The sequence below is a fragment of the Lynx canadensis genome, chromosome B2 (genome assembly GCF_007474595.2).
Source record: "Lynx canadensis isolate LIC74 chromosome B2, mLynCan4.pri.v2, whole genome shotgun sequence".
NCBI classification, from domain to species: Eukaryota; Metazoa; Chordata; class Mammalia; order Carnivora; family Felidae; genus Lynx; species Lynx canadensis.
Window position 1 is genome coordinate 101413621 of NC_044307.1, and position 18342 is coordinate 101431962.

The window sequence follows — 18342 nt, forward strand, 5'->3', positions numbered from 1 at the left end:
AGAGTGTGGATCAGAGAAGGCCAAAGAGGGGGAGGGTCCCATCTGTACACCTGGGCTGCCCTCTCCAGTCCCCACACCCACTTAAGGAGCCCTCCCACTCCATTCAGGAAGCAATGGCTTCTACAGAGGGCAGGAAGTTCTCCTGATGGCTGTTCTTCCCTCTTCCTCTTTACTCTTTCTGCCTCCTTATCGAATCGGTGCACAGTGAGACGCTACACCCTGACGCCTCCCCCATACGCATACGTTCTCCCTGAAGACGCATCCTCATGCCTTCCCAGCGACCAGCATTCTCAAGCCTTGGGACTCCCCACGCAAGCACAGCTGACCTGTTGGCTCCTGGAAGTCCTATTCCTCTTACTAAAGAAGAATCTTGTATTAATTAATCTTTCCACTCTTCTCAACCAGCTATGTAGGAATTGCATACACATGGCTTTAAAGCTTGGTTCCAGATGCAGTCTCAAATTTTGAACCCTCAATTGTTTAGAATCACTTTGGGTTTTGTTTTTTTTTTTTTTTTTTTTAACAAAAACTATTAGCTCCACAATAAGAACCTAGGATATTGTTATGACTTCTCTTGGGACTTATTAAAACAAAAGAAATATTGAAAAATGGAGCAACTTCTATGTACATTCTACATTTACAGATAAACACATTTCAAGGAATTCACTGGGGAGAAGGACATGTTCTAAAGCATTCTACTTTCTTTTCTTTTGCATGACAATTTTTACTTGGGGAGGCCACTCTATCAAACATACAGCAGTATTTGTGGCCATATTTGTGGCCTGAAGGCAGTTATCTAAACCCTGCAAACAGTGGAATAGCAAGACAGGAATTCTTGGTCTCACTGAAACTACAGAAAGGACGGTCTCTCTCAAGGCAAGTGCCAAAACACCTTCAATTGTGCAGAACAAAGGCCATGCAGGAAATGTGGAAATCAAACCTCTCTCCTTAGCCCTTTGAAAGTCATTAGGAGCAAAGTGGATGTTATTTTAATCAAAGCCATTTAAATCATGATTTAAATTACCAAAAAAGATAAGCCAATTTAATCAGTTTTTCTTTTTAAAAAGTACATTTTTGTCCTTCTGACATAACCTGATTACACATTCTTTAAAATTCAGTTGAGTATGGGTTTTACTTTTAGAAGATAAACTGTATATATTTAAATCAGTGCTTTATGTAAACGAAACTTGGAAGTGCATCCCTTAATAATTCAAGAAGATTCTCTGCAAAAACAAAAACAAAAACAAAAACAGTATTACTGGTTCCCTTGTGCTCTTAATGCTCCTCCCTCTTTTATCTTTTGACTGTCTTTGCTTGCACAGAGACTTCACTCTTAAGAACTATCTATTCACTTGTCTGCTTGAGACTTTGTATTTTTGAAGAGAAAGCCAAGGAAGTCTTATCTCCATATAATGCTATTAACAAGCATGGTTTCCAAGATAAAACCTAGAGATGGAGAAGAGAAACGCGATTTCTGGAATACACAGATTTTTTTACTCTGCCAGTTACCAAAGTGGCTTTCAAGGACTCTTATTACCCCCTAATTTGGTTATGTGTCATTCATTCATGCCTGTAGTCAACCTTTTAAGAGGGCATTCTAGAAACCAGGCATTAGGTTTGGCACATGAAAGAATTCAGACCTGACAGAACTTACAATTCAATAGGAACACAGATACCAGACAGTTATTGCACAAATAACTATACAACAATAGCTATGAAGAAGTGCATGGTAGCAGGGCAACCCCATCTAGAATGGGAGAGAGTGTCATGGAAGACTCCTCTAGAAGGTAACACTGCTTTTTCGTTACTCACAAGACTTCTTAAAAAGAGGTCACACAAATATATTGTCTCAAATAGTATCACTTCCAAGGTAAGGTAGGGTATGAGAAAAAGCAGCTCTGGAAACAGATATGATTAGGACCCTTACTATTACCATGGTGCCTCAAGCAACTCATGGTAAGGGATATGGCTGCCTCACAAGAGTGCTGTAATGGTCAAGTGTGATGCATAGAAAGCACTCAGTATGTAGTAAATGCTCAATAAACCATAGATCATAATAATTACAGACTTCATGTTGATTTAGCTTTGAGCTTTGACACATCAAGATAAAGCATATTTTCCATTCATAGTTCTATCTTCACATAAATGTTCAACTGAAAGAGAAAACTCAAAAATACATTTAGAAAAAAAACACACCATGACTTCTGTAATTTTTCTTTCTTGGGTTGGCCAGCAGATATCACTTAATTATACAATGGAGGTACACTCTATTCTAGATTCTTCTTGGCAGATACATAAACACAAGCAAAAAGAACAGTTTATACATCTGTGCTCAGCAGCCTTCGATCAGCATTAGAAAAAATTCTGGAATTGGAACTTTTGAATTAGAACTTTTAAAATAGTGAACTCCCCTAGGGTGGTTAAGTGTTTTCCAGGTCATTAGCTACATGACCGAGAGGGTACAAAAGGCAGAGTCCTCTGCATGCAGCTCAAATTCACGCAGTCCAAGAAGCATTTCCCACCTCACTTTTAGCTTCTCTCATTCTGAATTCCAGCAGTACTTACAAACACCCAACTCACACGGCAGGGTCCATCACACTGCTCACTCCTTCATCAGATGCTCACTGCTGCCAGTGTTGTGCTTGAGGGTACATTCAACAGACAAGGCTGTGCCTTCAAGGAGCTCCCAAACCCCGGTGGGCCTTATTAAGCATCCTTCAGACTCGTGGCTAACAGCCCTTTATCCTTTTTGGTACAAAGTCCAAGTCAGAAAACAAGTATGTGTGGTTTGTGTTTTTAAGTTAAAAAATGAAGAATTTTACTTGATCCTGGAAAAGGGACCATGTTACTAATGAGAAAAATGAGGCTCACATAGGAGAGAAGATTTGCCTAAGGTCTTAGACCAAGTGAACAGCAGAGCCAAAGCGAGAACCTAATTCATACCACTCGGGACTTCCCACCCCATTTACTGAGCCCTCTTGTCTGCCTGGCATCGGGATGTACTGAGAACAGAATTAACAGACCCACCTCCTCCATTCGCTGGCCCTCCGGGATTCACCTCCGCTTGAGTGGCACAAGGCAGGGCAAGCCCTAAAACCTGGAACAGCTCCAGGCATCTCTTAAACTGTCCCCCAGGTTTCTGGCTATTATAGCTGGTCTGCACTACACCACCCTGAGGTGGCTCCTGGTACCCAAAGGCCCTGTGGCCCAAGAGGGCCGCAGTGCTGACCCCCCACCCCACTTACGGAGTGCCTTTGTCAGCCCCTGGCTTCCACAGCCAAAACGCAAGCACACCAGGATTTCAAGAAGGCTCCCCTCCAATCTAGCCCTGAGTAGAGCCTTTCAATTTCCCTGAGTCACGTTGGTTTGTATGAGCTGAAAAGGCCACCACTGATCACAGGCCATTCTGTAGAAAGTAGGGGGCTACGCGGGTCAGAGGTCAGGGGTTGCTCATAATTGTTCTAGAATAAGGTTTCAGTCAGTATACTTCCTCAACTTAAAGGTACACTGACTGAATACAGAATGGCTCTAGTTCAGGGAGAAGAACCTGTCTTACACACAAATTTAAAACGAGAACCCCAAGTCATTCTTAGATGATGAAGTAGAGCCCCTGAATGGTCAGGGGATGGAAGAATGTAACGCAGACCTGCTGAAAAATTACACCCAAGGCAATGTGATTGGGTAGGGGAGATTAGGGCAGCAAAGGATCCCACGGGTAGCTAGTGAGGCCTGTTTAGGTCCAGCCTTTCTTGGAAACCCAAGGCCTCTGGGAGACGAGAGAAGTACAAGCAGAGAAGACTCAACCAGCGTTTACAGAAACAGAGTGCGTGGCTCCTTCACACATGCCCTTCATCAGGGAGCTTTTCTGGATGGCCTGGCCTCACTCTGCACTCCCAGAGCCAGAGCCCCTTCCACACAGTTGTATCACACTGTACAATAATTGCCTGTGTACTTGTCTGTCGAATTCATTTTTGTCTCAACAGATTCCAGCATGGTGTCTAACACCCAGCGGGCATCAAAAAAATGGTAAGTGAATGAAAGAATGACCTGTGACACAGTGACTGTAATTCGAAGGTACAACTAGGGCAGAGGAAAGTAGCAGTCATCTCAGAGGGGAGAAAAACCAAAACCAGATGGACTGAAGGGGACCTTTCTAAACCAGGCTGAAGACAGAGTGCCACCCACCCCTCAGCAGCCCCTGAAGGCTCATCAGCCACAGGACACCTGTTCCATCCTATTTCTAGGGTAAGGAGGTACATCTAGCTAAAACACATGTTCCCGTAATTATCAAAACTGAGTGTTACAACCAAGAGAAGGGAGAAAATAGTAGATTCACCTAAGTGAGGCAAGACTTTCTATTTCACATACCAGCTCGCTCCATCTCCAACTCAACCTCTCTTAGAAACCTACAGACTCAAGAGTCACAATTGTCAGTTCAGAGTCACCGAGTCTAGGGTCCCAATGGGACATGCTTTCTAACGCACAAGGCCATGTGCTCTCAGTGCAAAACTTGTCAACTTACTTTTTCCACGTCTAGATCAGCATCCTGCTTCTTCAAAAAACTGTAGAAGAAAAAAAAAATAGACATCAAAAGAGAACGGAGTGCTCTTTTCCTATAAACCTCCCACAAAGTACCACCATAGAATTTCCATTTGCTGCAGACAATCAATTTGCCCACAACTTTTCTCTTGTTCACACAATTGTTGCTATGTCACAGTTGCCACAAACACCTGCCTGCAACTGCAAAGAGCTGGCCCTGTACCATCAAAGGAAGCCAACATGAGATTTTAACTTTCTGAAGCCAGGAAAGATACAGATGGAGGTCTTACACACACACACACACACACACACGCACGCACGCACGCACACACACACCTTCTTTCCAGTGCCTATAGGTCATCCATAGTTGGGAAACATTAAAAAAAAGAGTCTTCCAAGATCTTGTTCAGCTCACCTCTTGGCTTAAATCTTCCCTTAGCCCCCAACCCACATGTGCCCCACTTCTTGTCTGACTGTGGGTGGGCCTCACTGTCAAAACAGCCTTCTTAGGATGGCCCCTCTTTCCCATCAGCTGGAGTTCCCCTCTCTGGGAGATGTGCCAACCCAGCAGCCTGCACCGACTTGTCCACGGAACTTAGGCCCCAGGAATACCTTAGAACCTTGTGCCAACCCCTGGCAAAGTAGAGTGCTGATTCTGTGGCACCCCTGCCCACTTCACATTAATCTTGAAAGTGCCAGGAGCGGGATGGCACCTTTCCAGTTTGCTCATGCACTCTGCCTGTAACCTGCCAATATTACGGTTCCTTGCTTATTATTTGCAATTTTAGCTGTTGGAACAAAGCTTCAGTTTTAGTATGATGATAAAGAATCAAAATGGTTGAATGGAATTACATTGACAACAATATGTTAGGGCAGAAAGTAAAAGGTTTGAGGAATGTGAATAAAAAGGCAGCAACAATTTTTCCTCTTAGTAGAGACTCACACTTTTTGTCATTATGATTCTTAGCATCCTGGTCCATGGTTTAAAAGACTGCCATCATAAATTACTATCCCCATCAAAACCACCCCTCCCCCCAACACACACAAAAGAATTTTTGCAAAGAATGCATAATTAACAGTAACATCTTTGTTTTGTTTAATCAAAGATGACTCAGAATGAAGGAAAGAAAAAATGACCATGGGGAAGAGCATGAGAAACTCCTATATTGTCTTCCGCAGATGGGTATTCAAATCATGAACTGACTGCAGACATGCAGGAGAACCAGCACGAGGTTGCGGGGAGAGAATGTGCTAATGAGCATGCCACTACAGCCCGTACCTTAGCAACCCACATCACCCCATCTCTTCCTTGCTTCTGACACGCTGTCTTGTCCTAAGCAAGGAGATGCCACGAGTCAATATGTGCCTTTCTCCTGGCTAACCCACTAGGGATGCAGACACTGCTGAGCTGTAAAAAATGGGAATCCCCATTGTCTAAAAATGTTAACTAGCCCCCCTATCATCAGCAAAGAGTAATTCAGAATCGGGAGAACTTTTCACCAAAGGGAACAGATATACAGTGGAAGTCTGACTTCCATTCTTGAACACTTCCCCAAAGAAGTTTAGGAAGGCTGTCATTCTGATTTACAGAACGGAATTTTTCTGTTTGCAAGGTGGAAGATTCCTTCATCCAACACAGAAAAAGAAACACCTGCAGAATCACTACCCTTTCCCAAAGTAGTAACGAAACTTAACCTCTCTCATGCATACAGCACGAGTGCAACCACATGAGATACCCCGTTCAACAGCAAGCTCTTCCAGAATGAGCCTTAGTGGGGCGCCTGGGTAGCTCAGTTAAACGTCCGACTCTCGGCTCAGGTCATGATCTCATGATTCAAGTTCAAACCCCAAGTTGGGCTCTGCACAGACAGCACAGAGCCTGTTTGGAATCCTCTCTCCCTCTCTCCTGCTCCTACCCCACTCATGCTGTCTCTAAATAAACAAATAAACCGTAAAAAAAATTAAAAAAAAAAATGAGCCTTAGTTCCATGGCACTTTAGCAACTGGTAGCAAAAGGAAAACTGAAAACCTGTTTGGAGCTGCTAGCTAACTACTGCAAAAGGAATGTTATCCATCCATACATATATGCAGCTTCATCCAATTTCTTTTTCAGGCTTACAAAACAGATGGAGTTAATTAACAAAGACAATACATACATGCATCATCCTGCAGCCATAAACCAGAAGGATGTCACAGCTTTAACTTCAAAGCCTCCCAGCAAGCACAGCCTGAGATATTTTTAGGCATCAGCTCCATTGTTTCAAAGAGGATATGGTTTGGTGAAATAAAATTGCCAAAAAGTAAAATTCACAGGACAACCTTGCTAGGATGAAGAGTGGCATTTGATTTTAAAACCAGTTATGTCTGTCTTAAAGGGTGTGCTTCTGCAAAGCTGAGAATAAATTTTGTCATCAAATGTTTAAGTGAAACAGAAGTACCTTTTATTTCAATGTCTTACATAAAAAAATCATTCTTTAAAAACTGACCAATTATTCTATTTTATCTTTATTCTAAATATAAATTTTTGGAATATTCAAGTTTTAAATTTTCAAAGCTTAAGGCAAAAGAGACCTCCCTCCTCCTCTGTGTGTGTGTGTGTGTCTGCGTATAGACCGATATACATATACAGTTATACAGACATTTTCAATAGTTGACTTTGTATTCAATCGTGGGTTTGTGGCCATTAGGGCATTTTCCATGCTTTTATTCTTCCTGCTGAAGCAGTGCTAATGTTTTGTTTGAGAAACATGACTGAAGTGACCCAGATTCCCAAGCGGAAAAGGCTGATCCATGAATGTTGCAAATGTGTGACCGCCTGCAGGAATGAAAGCCAAAGCATGAGACCTTGGCCAAAAATGAACTACTCCCAACTATTTAGATCAGATCAAATCCTCTATCTTTGGGAGAATACACAGAGACCTTCGTTTTTAGAGGAAAGACTAAAACTAAAACTAAAACTGAGAAGGCTTTGACTTTGAGTTCTCTTGATACAGCCGTTCCTGTAGCCCCCCAACTCCCTGCTCTCCCATTTCCAAATGCCCAGGGGACGTCCCCCCTGGTACCCACCACAGGAACCTTACAACCAGACAGTGTAGGCACAAGAATAAACAGAACCAAAGGGGGTGTCAGCCACATGTTCAGAGAATGGCAAGAGGCTTAGTAGTCCTACAGGGCAGAGAGGGACTTACGAGTGTGGAGGTAGGCTGGTGGGAGAAAGGTGGGAAACTGAGGCAGAGGCCAGCTAAGAAGTCAGCCTGTGAGAGGCATACTCCTGCACTTACCAGTGTATTTTCTACACGCCTCTATCCCAGGAAGGGGGAGGAAAATAGATACAGCCCCCAGCATCTTCCTGGCACAGGACTAAGCACCGTCATTCTGATCTCACCAACTCTGCTGGGTAAGTATAGTTTTCTCCTAATTAGCTGTCAGGGCCCAGGACAAAATCACCTTTTCACTCCTGTTTTCCTCTGGTCCCACTTCCGTGCAGAACTAGATTTCCTTTCCTCTGTGTTCTTACAGCACCTTACACAGTTCCTGCGTCCTGGTCTTCCCTGCTCCAGAGCAGCGCTCAGCCCAACAGGGGCTTCAGCTCCGCTGATGGAGGGGTGAAGGGTGAAGAGAGCAGGTGACATAGTGACTGATGAAGAACTGACCAATAGAGCTGACTCAAGCTGCACGTAGGGTAGGGGTGTGTGTTGGGGGGAGGGCTGGAGGACAGAAATGCAGGGTGTGACCACATACCGCACATGCCACATAGATAACCAGAAGCTGACCTTTCTTTCAATTTCATCCTGTGTCTTTAGCTATAAATAAGTGACAAAGATCCAATCTGGAGATTCTGCTATTATTTTTAATATTAGCCAGTGTTTCCTTTCCACTTAAAAAATGTGACTGAGAAACTGACGCTCAATATGTTAGAGTCATAACCACAACTCCTGTGGGAAGAAGGAGACTTGAGGGATATGACAAATCCAAGACTTAAATCATGGTTCTGGGTTTTGTTTGATTATTTCAAGAAAAAGAAGATTGAGAGAGAAATGAAATCTACTTTTCTCTTGCCACAGAATCTTCTCTATTTCCAATTCAACCCTTCTTACTACTTGCAAAAGATTTAAAATATTCATCGACCTGCCAAAAAACATCTGCATGCTACTCGACACATCTATTCACATCTGAATGCCTTCTTTCTGCTCCAACGATCATTGCTGTATTCAGTCAAACTAAAGTGAGAACCTCAGAACTGTACGTGGTGTGATGTCAGTGGCACCGAGGATAAAATGGCCATTTGACAGCAACTTCCATATCAAGTGTGTCGACAGGGGCACTACTCCTTTGGTTAACTTAGGATCCAAGGCACAAAAAAGACCAGGCAGGGCCAGACTCTGCCACAATTCCAAAGAAAGCTAAGACACACACAGAGCGTACACAGAAGCTCCTCAATGTTCCCCGGTGAAGGGGCGGCCCCTGGCTCCCTGCCTGCAGCCTGGGAACAGGCCCACTCTCTCAGTGGGCTTCCTGAGGCCTTCACAGCTGCACACAGACACGCAGTGCAGTGTTTGGGACCATCTACGCTCAAGGTCACCACAATCTTCTGTGTGCCCAACAGCTGGGGCAGGCCCCGGAGACAGGAGCCAGCTCAGACAAGGCCCTTTGTTGTGGGGTATTCCTCATTGCCTGGTTTCCCCAGGAAAAATGTATTTTCCTTTAGCCATTCACTCTGGCCCTACCTCATTCTCCCGCGTCCTTCTCCACACATGAACCTTTTAACAAGGTTAAAAGCTAACCTCCCATCTTACCTCCCTCCCACCCTGGTAAAGGCACAGTGACACAATGGTGTCCATGTGCACAACGGTTAAGAGCAGAGGGCCTTGACAATGTTGGTGACAGGTCAAGACTCCTGAAGAGTTTAAAGGAAAGGGTCTAGCCTGGGAGAGGACAGTAAAGGTGGCTGGGGATCGCCTTTGGGTATCCTATGCTAGGAAGATGTACTTTGTCATATAATCTCATTCTTATTTCTTTTACACAAACATTGATTTACTTCACTGAAAAGGTAATATATGTTCAATGAAAAATCTGGAAAATCTGGAACCCCTGTTATGATGTTGGAACTTTCCCCTTCTGGCCAGTATTTCTATGCTTATGTAAATGTTAACCGCTACTACAGCACCTCCAACTTGCATGTCACAACTGACGGCACATACAACTTATTTTGCATACAGGCAAACAGTGGGGGGCAGGGTACCCTCAATATGAACAACGTACCTAGTAAAATTAATTGCAGGATCTATTTCAAGTAGTAAGGCACAAAAGGGAGGCTACATCACCTAAGGATGCTTCTCACCACGGACCTATGAATTACTCTCTAAAACACAGAATTTTGGTCCATAGCCAGGGAAGAAGTGGTTGGATTCAGTTTTGTTTTGTCTTTTTTTTTTGAGTCTTTTAATGTTTATTTTTGAGAGAGAGAGAGAGAGAGAGAGAGAGAGAGAGAGACGGAACATGAGCAGGGAAGGAGCAGAGAGAAATGGAGACACAGAATCCAAAGCAGGCTCCAGCTCTGAGCTGTCAGCACAGAGCCCGATGTGGGGCGTGAACCCACAAGCTGCAAGATCATGACCTGAGCCAAAGTCGGACGCTCAACCAACTGAGCTACTCAGGCGTCTGGGTTGGATCCAGTTCTATCTCTAGCTCTGTTATTTATTTGTTCTGTGACTGGGTGGGGGCAGGGGTGCAGGAAGGGTGACATTAAATAACCCATGAGGCCAGGCAGGTAAAACAAATGAATGAAGCAGGTGAGGTGGGGCTTGGGTGAGCTGAAGAGCCCTGAGGCCACTGTCATGCGAGAACACAGGCTTGGTTTTGTCAGACCTTCCAATTTTTTTCAAAAGAAACAGGGAATCTCAGTTTTTATACAAAAATGCCCCATTTAAAAATGTTCATTTAATTTTTAAAATGCCTCATGTGGCCTAATGAAACATAATAAACAAGGGTATAATCCGGCCCATAGACTGGTTTGCTATCTGTTTAAGTCATAAGATCCAGCCCTTGGTTTCTCTTAATATTAAATAGGAAATTGGCCGCTATCCGCCCCTTGGGGTTATTTAAGAGCATGGGGGAGGGGGCTTATTATCACGTAACAAAATAATCCAAGCCCATTCAGATGCACAAAGCAGAGTAACATGATCCCTTGGTTTTATGTAATGTTAATAGATGTGGCTTCATTTTTTTGTAGAATTATTTGAAATGTATAAATATACATGTTAGCTTCCAAACAAACAAAAGAGGTAATTGTAATAGCCTTGGAGGACGAGGGTGTGACCAACTCGATCAAGCAGTGGGGTGGAAATCTGAGGGGAATGGCTTTGATTTTTTTTAAACAAACACTGTGTAGAGACAGGTGGTGTAGACAACCCTCTCAAGAAACACTGCACTAAAGGGCAGCACAGCAACGAGGTGGTCTCTACGTGAGAATGCAAGGTGAAAATAACTTAATTTTAAAAATGGATGAAATCACAAATGTGGTGACAGAATGAGCATCATGTTAGAATAAACAAACAAACAAAAAAAACCCAAGTACCAACTAAAGCAATTATGTCAGCAAAATACTAGACAGTATTGGGTGCAGTAAAAATTTTATTATTAAGAGTGAAGAAGTTAAGATCTAGTTACGCTGGTTTTCTTAAACAAGAAGTCGGGGAGGGGGGAAGATCTTTACTACAACACACATTGCCCCACATTTTACACTGTGCCATTTCTGTATTTGTCCTTTTTAGCCTACTTCTAGCAGTCTCTCTTTGCTAAAATACATTAGTTGCCATGGAAACAATGTCATAGTGTGTAAAACCACTCACTGTCCTTGGAAAGGCATTCATGATAAAAACTGAACAGTAGCATGTTTTAAAAAGCGATCCCATAGACAGCAGTTGTGTAAGAACACCACAAGATCTCAAAATTGTGACTTCGAGGTATTCATCCACCACCATCATATGGTCTGGTTTCCCCCAAGTCAACCGGTGAAGCACCTTTCCTCCTCTTGTACACCAAGAGTAATTACAACAAAATCTCCCATCTAATGTTGGTGAAAACAATAGATTCCCTGTGAGGCACACTCACTTCTCTCGATGGGGTGGGGCTGGGAAACTGTAGAATCAGAAGGTTTGTAGGCATGATAACACCTCTGCTAATGACAAGGATTTAGTCCTGTGATACCTGCTGCTGTCCAATTTTGTTTTAAGAAAGGGAAATAATACTTAGGACATAGAGATTTACACTTGCTTTTCCCTATTGTCACAGATTAGCAAGACACTCTTTCTTTTTTCCTTTCATTAACACAAAGTAGACCATATTTATTTCTCTGAGATAATACACTGAGCAGCTTTCATGTGCCATGTTGGCAAAGGAAACAGGCAAGATATGGGTCCCCTGGAAGCTGAAAATCTGGTGGAGCCAACTGGGCAAGGGTGGGAGCATAAAAGGCCTCCTGGGCCTTGGTGAAGAGCCGGATTTTATTCTCACTGCAAATAGGAAGATAATTGAGTGGTGTTCCCCAGCAACATGATCTCACATAGATTTTTAAAAGCTCACTCAGCTATGTGGGAAGTGGGATTGGAAGTCAACAGTAGAGGAGCGCAGAGCAGTAATGTTATCAGAATCGTCCCAACGAAAGAGGGCAATACAAAGCAGATGGAGAAATGTGATCTCTAATTAGGGTGACTTTGCACCTTGGCTCCTCTGTGAAAACGCTAGATGACATCTACTGTCCTGGGCACTCGTCAGATTAAACATTTGTGTAAATGATTCATTTTTAAGCCAAGTATTATTATTAGTTGCATCAAAATGTACCAAGATTGGGGGCGCCTGGGTGGCGCAGTCGGTTAAGCGTCCGACTTCAGCCAGGTCACGATCTCGCGGTCCGTGAGTTCGAGCCCTGCGTCAGGCTCTGGGCTGATGGCTCAGAGCCTGGAGCCTGTTTCCGATTCTGTGTCTCCCTCTCTCTCTGCCCCTCCCCCATTCATGCTCTGTTTCTCTCTCTGTCCCAAAAATAAATAAACGTTGAAAAAAAATTAAAAAAAAAAATGTACCAAGATTGGATTTGCATTTCCAGCTTCTGCCATAGATAGACTTGCCTGCCAGTGGGTGAGATAATCTCAAGGTGAAGAGAATTTTCTGAAAGGTGACCAACGACAATCCATCTCTTTTCCTGTCCTTTTCCAATCTTGGCCTAAGTAAACACCTCCCTCTCAAGGAAAATAGGATGCTCACCAATAAAATAAAGGACACTTGGACATGAGCAGCTCAGGGCAGCCAACTCCTCCCAGTCTCAGAGGGCAGTGCCCCTGGCAGACGCTGGATGCAGTGATCAGTTGTGCTGTGAGCCATGCTGCAGCTAGAGTTGCACAAGACACCCATCACAAGGGTCAGTGAGAAACAGAAGATTACAGGTTAGGTGTACATGAAATATATTCAGGACATGGCCCTTCTCAAGAATGGTGTAAATGCTTTCATTACAATGTTCTTGTCATTTATCGATGGCTATTCTAATTCACTTCGTAATGTGCCTTTTGGCGATAATGAAACAAAAAGGAAAAAATGGCAAATTTAGTGAAAAATTAAGTACTGTATTTCTACTTTTCGAGAAAGCTGATGATGGAATGTTAACACATACAAACTGCTGGTTAATATTCATTATCCACCATGGGAGCCATAGTGATATCATTCACTCCATAAACCACAGCCACAAATCTACAGAAGCACAGATCAGCAACTACTTCAAATGTTAATCACTATTGTAATAAGGTTGTGTCCGAGGATGACAATCTAACACATGCTGCTATAGAAGGTTCACTAACATAGCACTCTAGGAAGTATGACTTTTCTTTTAGATCAAATGCTTGCTATTCTAAGTTGATTCTGCTTATTTCTGAGTAAATAAGTACATATATGAAAAGCGAAGTGATAGCTTTTAATGTGTTGGCTTCATTAGCAAAAGAAAAGAAATTTAACAGTTAAATGATTCCAGTTTTAGGTAGTATTAACCAGTGGTTAAAGTAGAAAAAATCATTTCCAACAATGGTTTGATTTTTTTTTTTCCATCTATTTCCTGAGATCAAATAAATCTTGTGGAAGTTCATTCTGTCACAGGTGAAACATCTCCTGTTACTGTGAATGCCACTGTAAGTTGTAAAAAGTTTAACATGAGAGGGGCGCCTGGGTGGCTCAGTCGGTTAAGCATCTGACTCTTGATTTCAGCACAGGTCATGGTCTCATGGTTCATGGATTCAAGCCCTGCATTGGGCTTTCTGCTGGCAGCAGAGACTGCTTGGGATTCTCTCTCTCTGCCCCTCCCATGCTCTTTCTCTCAAAAATGAATAAATAAAACTTAAAAAAAAAAAAAAGCTTAACATGAGAGAGGAAATTATTTGTTTTTGCAGCGAAATACACACATAAATTTTATAATGCTAAAAAACAATTGCCCTTACTAAATCAAGAAACCTATGGAACAGAAAGTCACTTGGAATTGCGTATGCATATGCATAACTCATAACTGCATTCAAATAAGTGGCTATATTCTACCAAATGCAAAAAAAAAAAAAAAACCTACAGATGTAGAAATTGACAAATAATAGGAAAACATAACTACCAAATTTTTGTGACAAAGTGTTTTGTGAATATTATTAACATTTCAGCACAATATGTGCCTTTTACTTTGCCACCTGTCATCAGCAACCAAGTTTTAGAAAAAATGTTTGAGGGGCTCCTGGGTAGCTAAGTCAGTTAAGCGTCTGACTCTTGATTTTAGCTCAGGTCATGATCTCACATTTGTAAGTTCGAGCCCCCTGAGCCTTGTGAGTTGGAGCTTGGGATTCTCTCTCTCCCTTTTCTCTCTGCTCCTCCCCTGCTCATGCTCGTTCTCTCTCTCTCAAAATAAATAAACTTTAACCAAAAAAAGAAAAAAATGTTTGAGAAACGATTCTCTAAATCAACCTAGTTGTTGCATAATGGTATGATAGATGAATCCTGTAAAGTTTGGGTGCGTTCTGTTCCAAAACAGTTGGAAATCTTTCATTAAAGCAGTGAATGAAGCGCCAAAACACTTCAGTTCTTTAAAGCTTTTAGCCAATTGCAGTTATTGAAAACAAGGCTTGCAAAAAGGAAGATGTTGAAATTTATCCCGACAAAGCAAAGGAGGGACTAAACACAGTGTCCAAGATTTAATTCTGAAATTGTATTATGATGTGTTGAAGGATCTCGACTTGAGGTGATGTTTTGATGGTGCTCCTAGTTTTAATTGGATACATTTATATTAGGAACCAGAATGGAGCGAAATTATGAAGATATACAATTTGTGTCATCTAAATGTGACAAGACATTCAAAAGGACCACAGAGGAATTTATTTTCATGAGTTTTGTAAAAATATTTATTAACGATAAAAATCCTGAGGGTAAAAGACCTGTGAAAATATTTGGGCTAAAATATTAACACATTTCAACACGTAAAAAGTTAGCCCGAGGAAAGCCTCCATTTAGCAGAATTTGCTCTGAGCTCATGTGCATCGGTAGAAAGAACTATTTTCTCTGCGAAAAAAATATTTTGATGTATACCATCAATGCCAACTGATGACAGTAACAATTTCACATAGTGACTATAAGACACAACTTTGAAGACGACTAGAGGCAAGTCTATGAGAACATTTAAAACAGTTCACTCTTCATAAAAAATATGTGACATGGGTATTAGAGACATATAGCTAGAAACTGACTAGAGTGAATGTATACCCCAAATAATTATGGTCATATGTTCTTTTTAATGCTTACTCAGTATAAAAAGGTTTTTTTCTTCTAATGTACATGGACATGTTTTTAAGTTTTAGAAATTTTATTTTTCCGATTTTGAATAGAACCATTTCAAAGGTCCAAACATGGTATCAGTTAATAAATTAACCTTTAAAAATTCTATAGTATTGATTATTTTAGTGACTCCTTTCCACAATGTTATGATCCCACATCTCGAGTTCTCTTGGCTCCCACTGACAGATGAGGAAAAATATGAGATGCGTGTATATTTTGAGAAGATGTGCTCAAAGTGCCACCATAATTTTCTAGTAGAAAAGTATATAAGCAACATCCTCAACACACCACCAAATACACACTTTTTAAAGCAAGACTAAAGATTTCCCTTCTCAAATTACTAGGCATTTCAAGAAACAGCAGGTTTTAAAACATCTTCTTAAATGTAGCATCATCCTTGTACGAATGTCAAGTTGGGATGAGACATAATTAAAAAGAGCTAACTGGTTTCTGCGCCCACCCCCACCCCCCCATTTAGTGTTCTGGTAACTACTTATGAGTTATACTCGAAAATGAATCCCTCCATATACTCATGCTTTATTTAGTACATGAGGACTGAATAAAAGTGAAGAGTTTCTCCCATGATAATCAGAGATTGAATACAATCTCTAGTATTCACCCTGATTCCTTTAAAATATGGAACTGAAGGATCACACCCAGTAAATCTTCTCTTCTAGTCTCCAGTATCACAGTAAATTGATTAAAGAAAGTCCTGAAAATTCTAATAATTTCCACTGAAATGAGTCTCCCTGGCAACTGAAGTCCTCCCTTCCAGGGCACTCAGAAGAACTGCCACAAGCTAAAAACAGGAAGCCCAAATCCCCACTACATTTGGGAAAATCTGGTAGACAAGCCTGCTCCTTGAGAGGGCAGATCTTCCCACTTCTTGCCCAAAGTGAACCTAATACACGTATGCGAAGACATGATTTACTCAAAAGAAAAAGCATACTCTAAGAATACAAGCCAGTGAATATGCTGCCATCATTGTTACCATCATCATCATCATCATCAAGATAAAATACAGCTCAGATGCAATGTGGCAGGAGTGAAATTTACACTTATCACTCAGCTGTACACACACAAAAAAATGTTACTTAAGGACACCTGGCTGGCTCAGTCACTGGAGCATGCAACTCTTGATCTCAGGGTCATGAGTTCCCACCCCACGTTGGGCCTAGAGCTTCCTAAATAAATACTTTTTTTTATTTAAAAATTTTTTAACGTTTATTTATTATTGAGAGACAGAGCATGAGCATGGGAGGGGCAGACACAGAATCCGAAACAGGCTCCAGGCTCTGAGCTGTCAGCACAGAGCCTGACTCGGGGCTTGAACCCACCAACCGGGAAATCATGACCTGAGCCGAAGTCAGACGCTCAACTGAGCCACCCAGGCACCCCAATGAATAAATACTTTTTAAAAATGTTACTTCATTTCTCCAGTGTTTAATTCAAATTGATCATGACCACTGCATTTCTGATGATAGTAACAAAAACAATCTCGCCACTTCAAGATAACTTAATCTCTTCAGATTTAAAATTCTTAGTTGCTTCAGGGCAATTAGTCAAATTAAACTTCTCTAAACTGCCTCTCAGGGCTGTGTTCTTTTCCCTTGCCCTTCTGCCCCCACCCCAGGTTAGCAGGATGGGGAGAGGACCTAGTCTAGGCACTGCCCTCCATGCCCTCACTGGCGTCCCTGGGATGTTTCATCCCTTTGTCTTTGGGTGTTGGCCTGATTCTGCTGATGTGACTGGTAGATTGAACCCAACCAGTCTCCAGGAGTGAGACTGCACAGTTCACTCTGTGCCGCCTTCATTCTGCCTCCCAGCTCCCTCTGCACCTCCACATGTGCCTGAGGGGGGCCTACAGGCCTGTGGGATCACTCCTATGCCACATGCAGGCTTTGGGGAATTGAGAGGGCTTGCTTCTGACTAAACACGCCCCCCTGTAGAGTACACTACAGGTAGTTTCCTTCCAGGGTTCCAGACCAAATGCAAGGTATGGGTGCTCTCTGCAAGCAGATTCTCCTCCACTCTCCTGAAGTGGGGGATCTCAGCCACCCATTCATTTAGCTCTAGTCTCCTCCTAATCTCTACAAGCTCCATGCTCCATCCCAGGAAGGTATTTCCTCCTTCCTGCATGGCTTACTACACAATATATACCAGGCCTTCTGAGATCTGCCTCCTTGGAATCCACAATCATTTTTCTTCTAACAAAGCCTGCCTCTTTTGAGTGAAGGCCTGGGCTAATTCTGGTCTCTGAAACATGCTTCAAGGGCTTGTTTTGAAAGTCAAAAGCTGAACAACGTCTTCTTTGTCCTAGACCATATTCTGTCCTCCCCCTGAAGTAATGGAATCCTTCGCCTCAATGGGGGAGATTCCCAGGGAAACAAGAATTAGAAGGAAAGTAAAGTAAATTGAATACTAGTTTAAGATTATCCCCCACTAAACAAGGTCATAATGTAGGGTTTCAGAGAGCCCAGAACATTCACCCAGGATTTTTAAATATTAAAAAAAATTTTTTTGAAGTAAAGTCTACACCCAACATGCGGCTTAAACTGATGACCCTGAGGTCAAGAGTAGCATGCTCTGCTGACTGAGCCAACCAGGCACTCCATTATCCAGGATTTTTTTAAAAGTGCAACATACTGACATGTCATTCTTCTAGAAGACATCATTTACAGCCAACCCTTGAACAACATAGGTTTGAACTGCACAGGTCTACTTACACCTGGATTTTTCTGGATAAATACTGTACAGTACTGTAAATGTATTTTTTCTTGTGGTTGGTTTTAATATTTTCTCACTTTACTGTAAGAGTATGGTATATAATACATATAACATACAAAATATGTTAATCAGCTTTTGATGATCAATAAGGCTTCCAGTCAACAGATGGCAATTAACATTCAAGTTTTTGGTAATTCAAAAGTTATACATGGATTTTCGACAGCCCAA

At 42.1% G+C, this 18342-nt stretch overlaps 1 protein-coding gene across 4 annotated transcripts in view; it reads right to left on the reverse strand.

Moving 5' to 3' along the window:
* The window catches only part of FYN (FYN proto-oncogene, Src family tyrosine kinase), a 214636-nt gene that overhangs the window by 181639 nt on the left and 14655 nt on the right, over positions 1-18342 (reverse strand). For 3 of the 4 annotated variants that reach the window (XM_030316182.1, XM_030316181.1, XM_030316178.1), the window contains exon 2: positions 4523-4562. The exons of the other annotated variant lie outside the window; for it this stretch is intronic. The gene's annotated coding sequence lies outside the window, so the exon portion shown is untranslated. The remainder of the gene's footprint in view (positions 1-4522; positions 4563-18342) is intronic. 4 annotated transcript variants of the gene reach the window in all.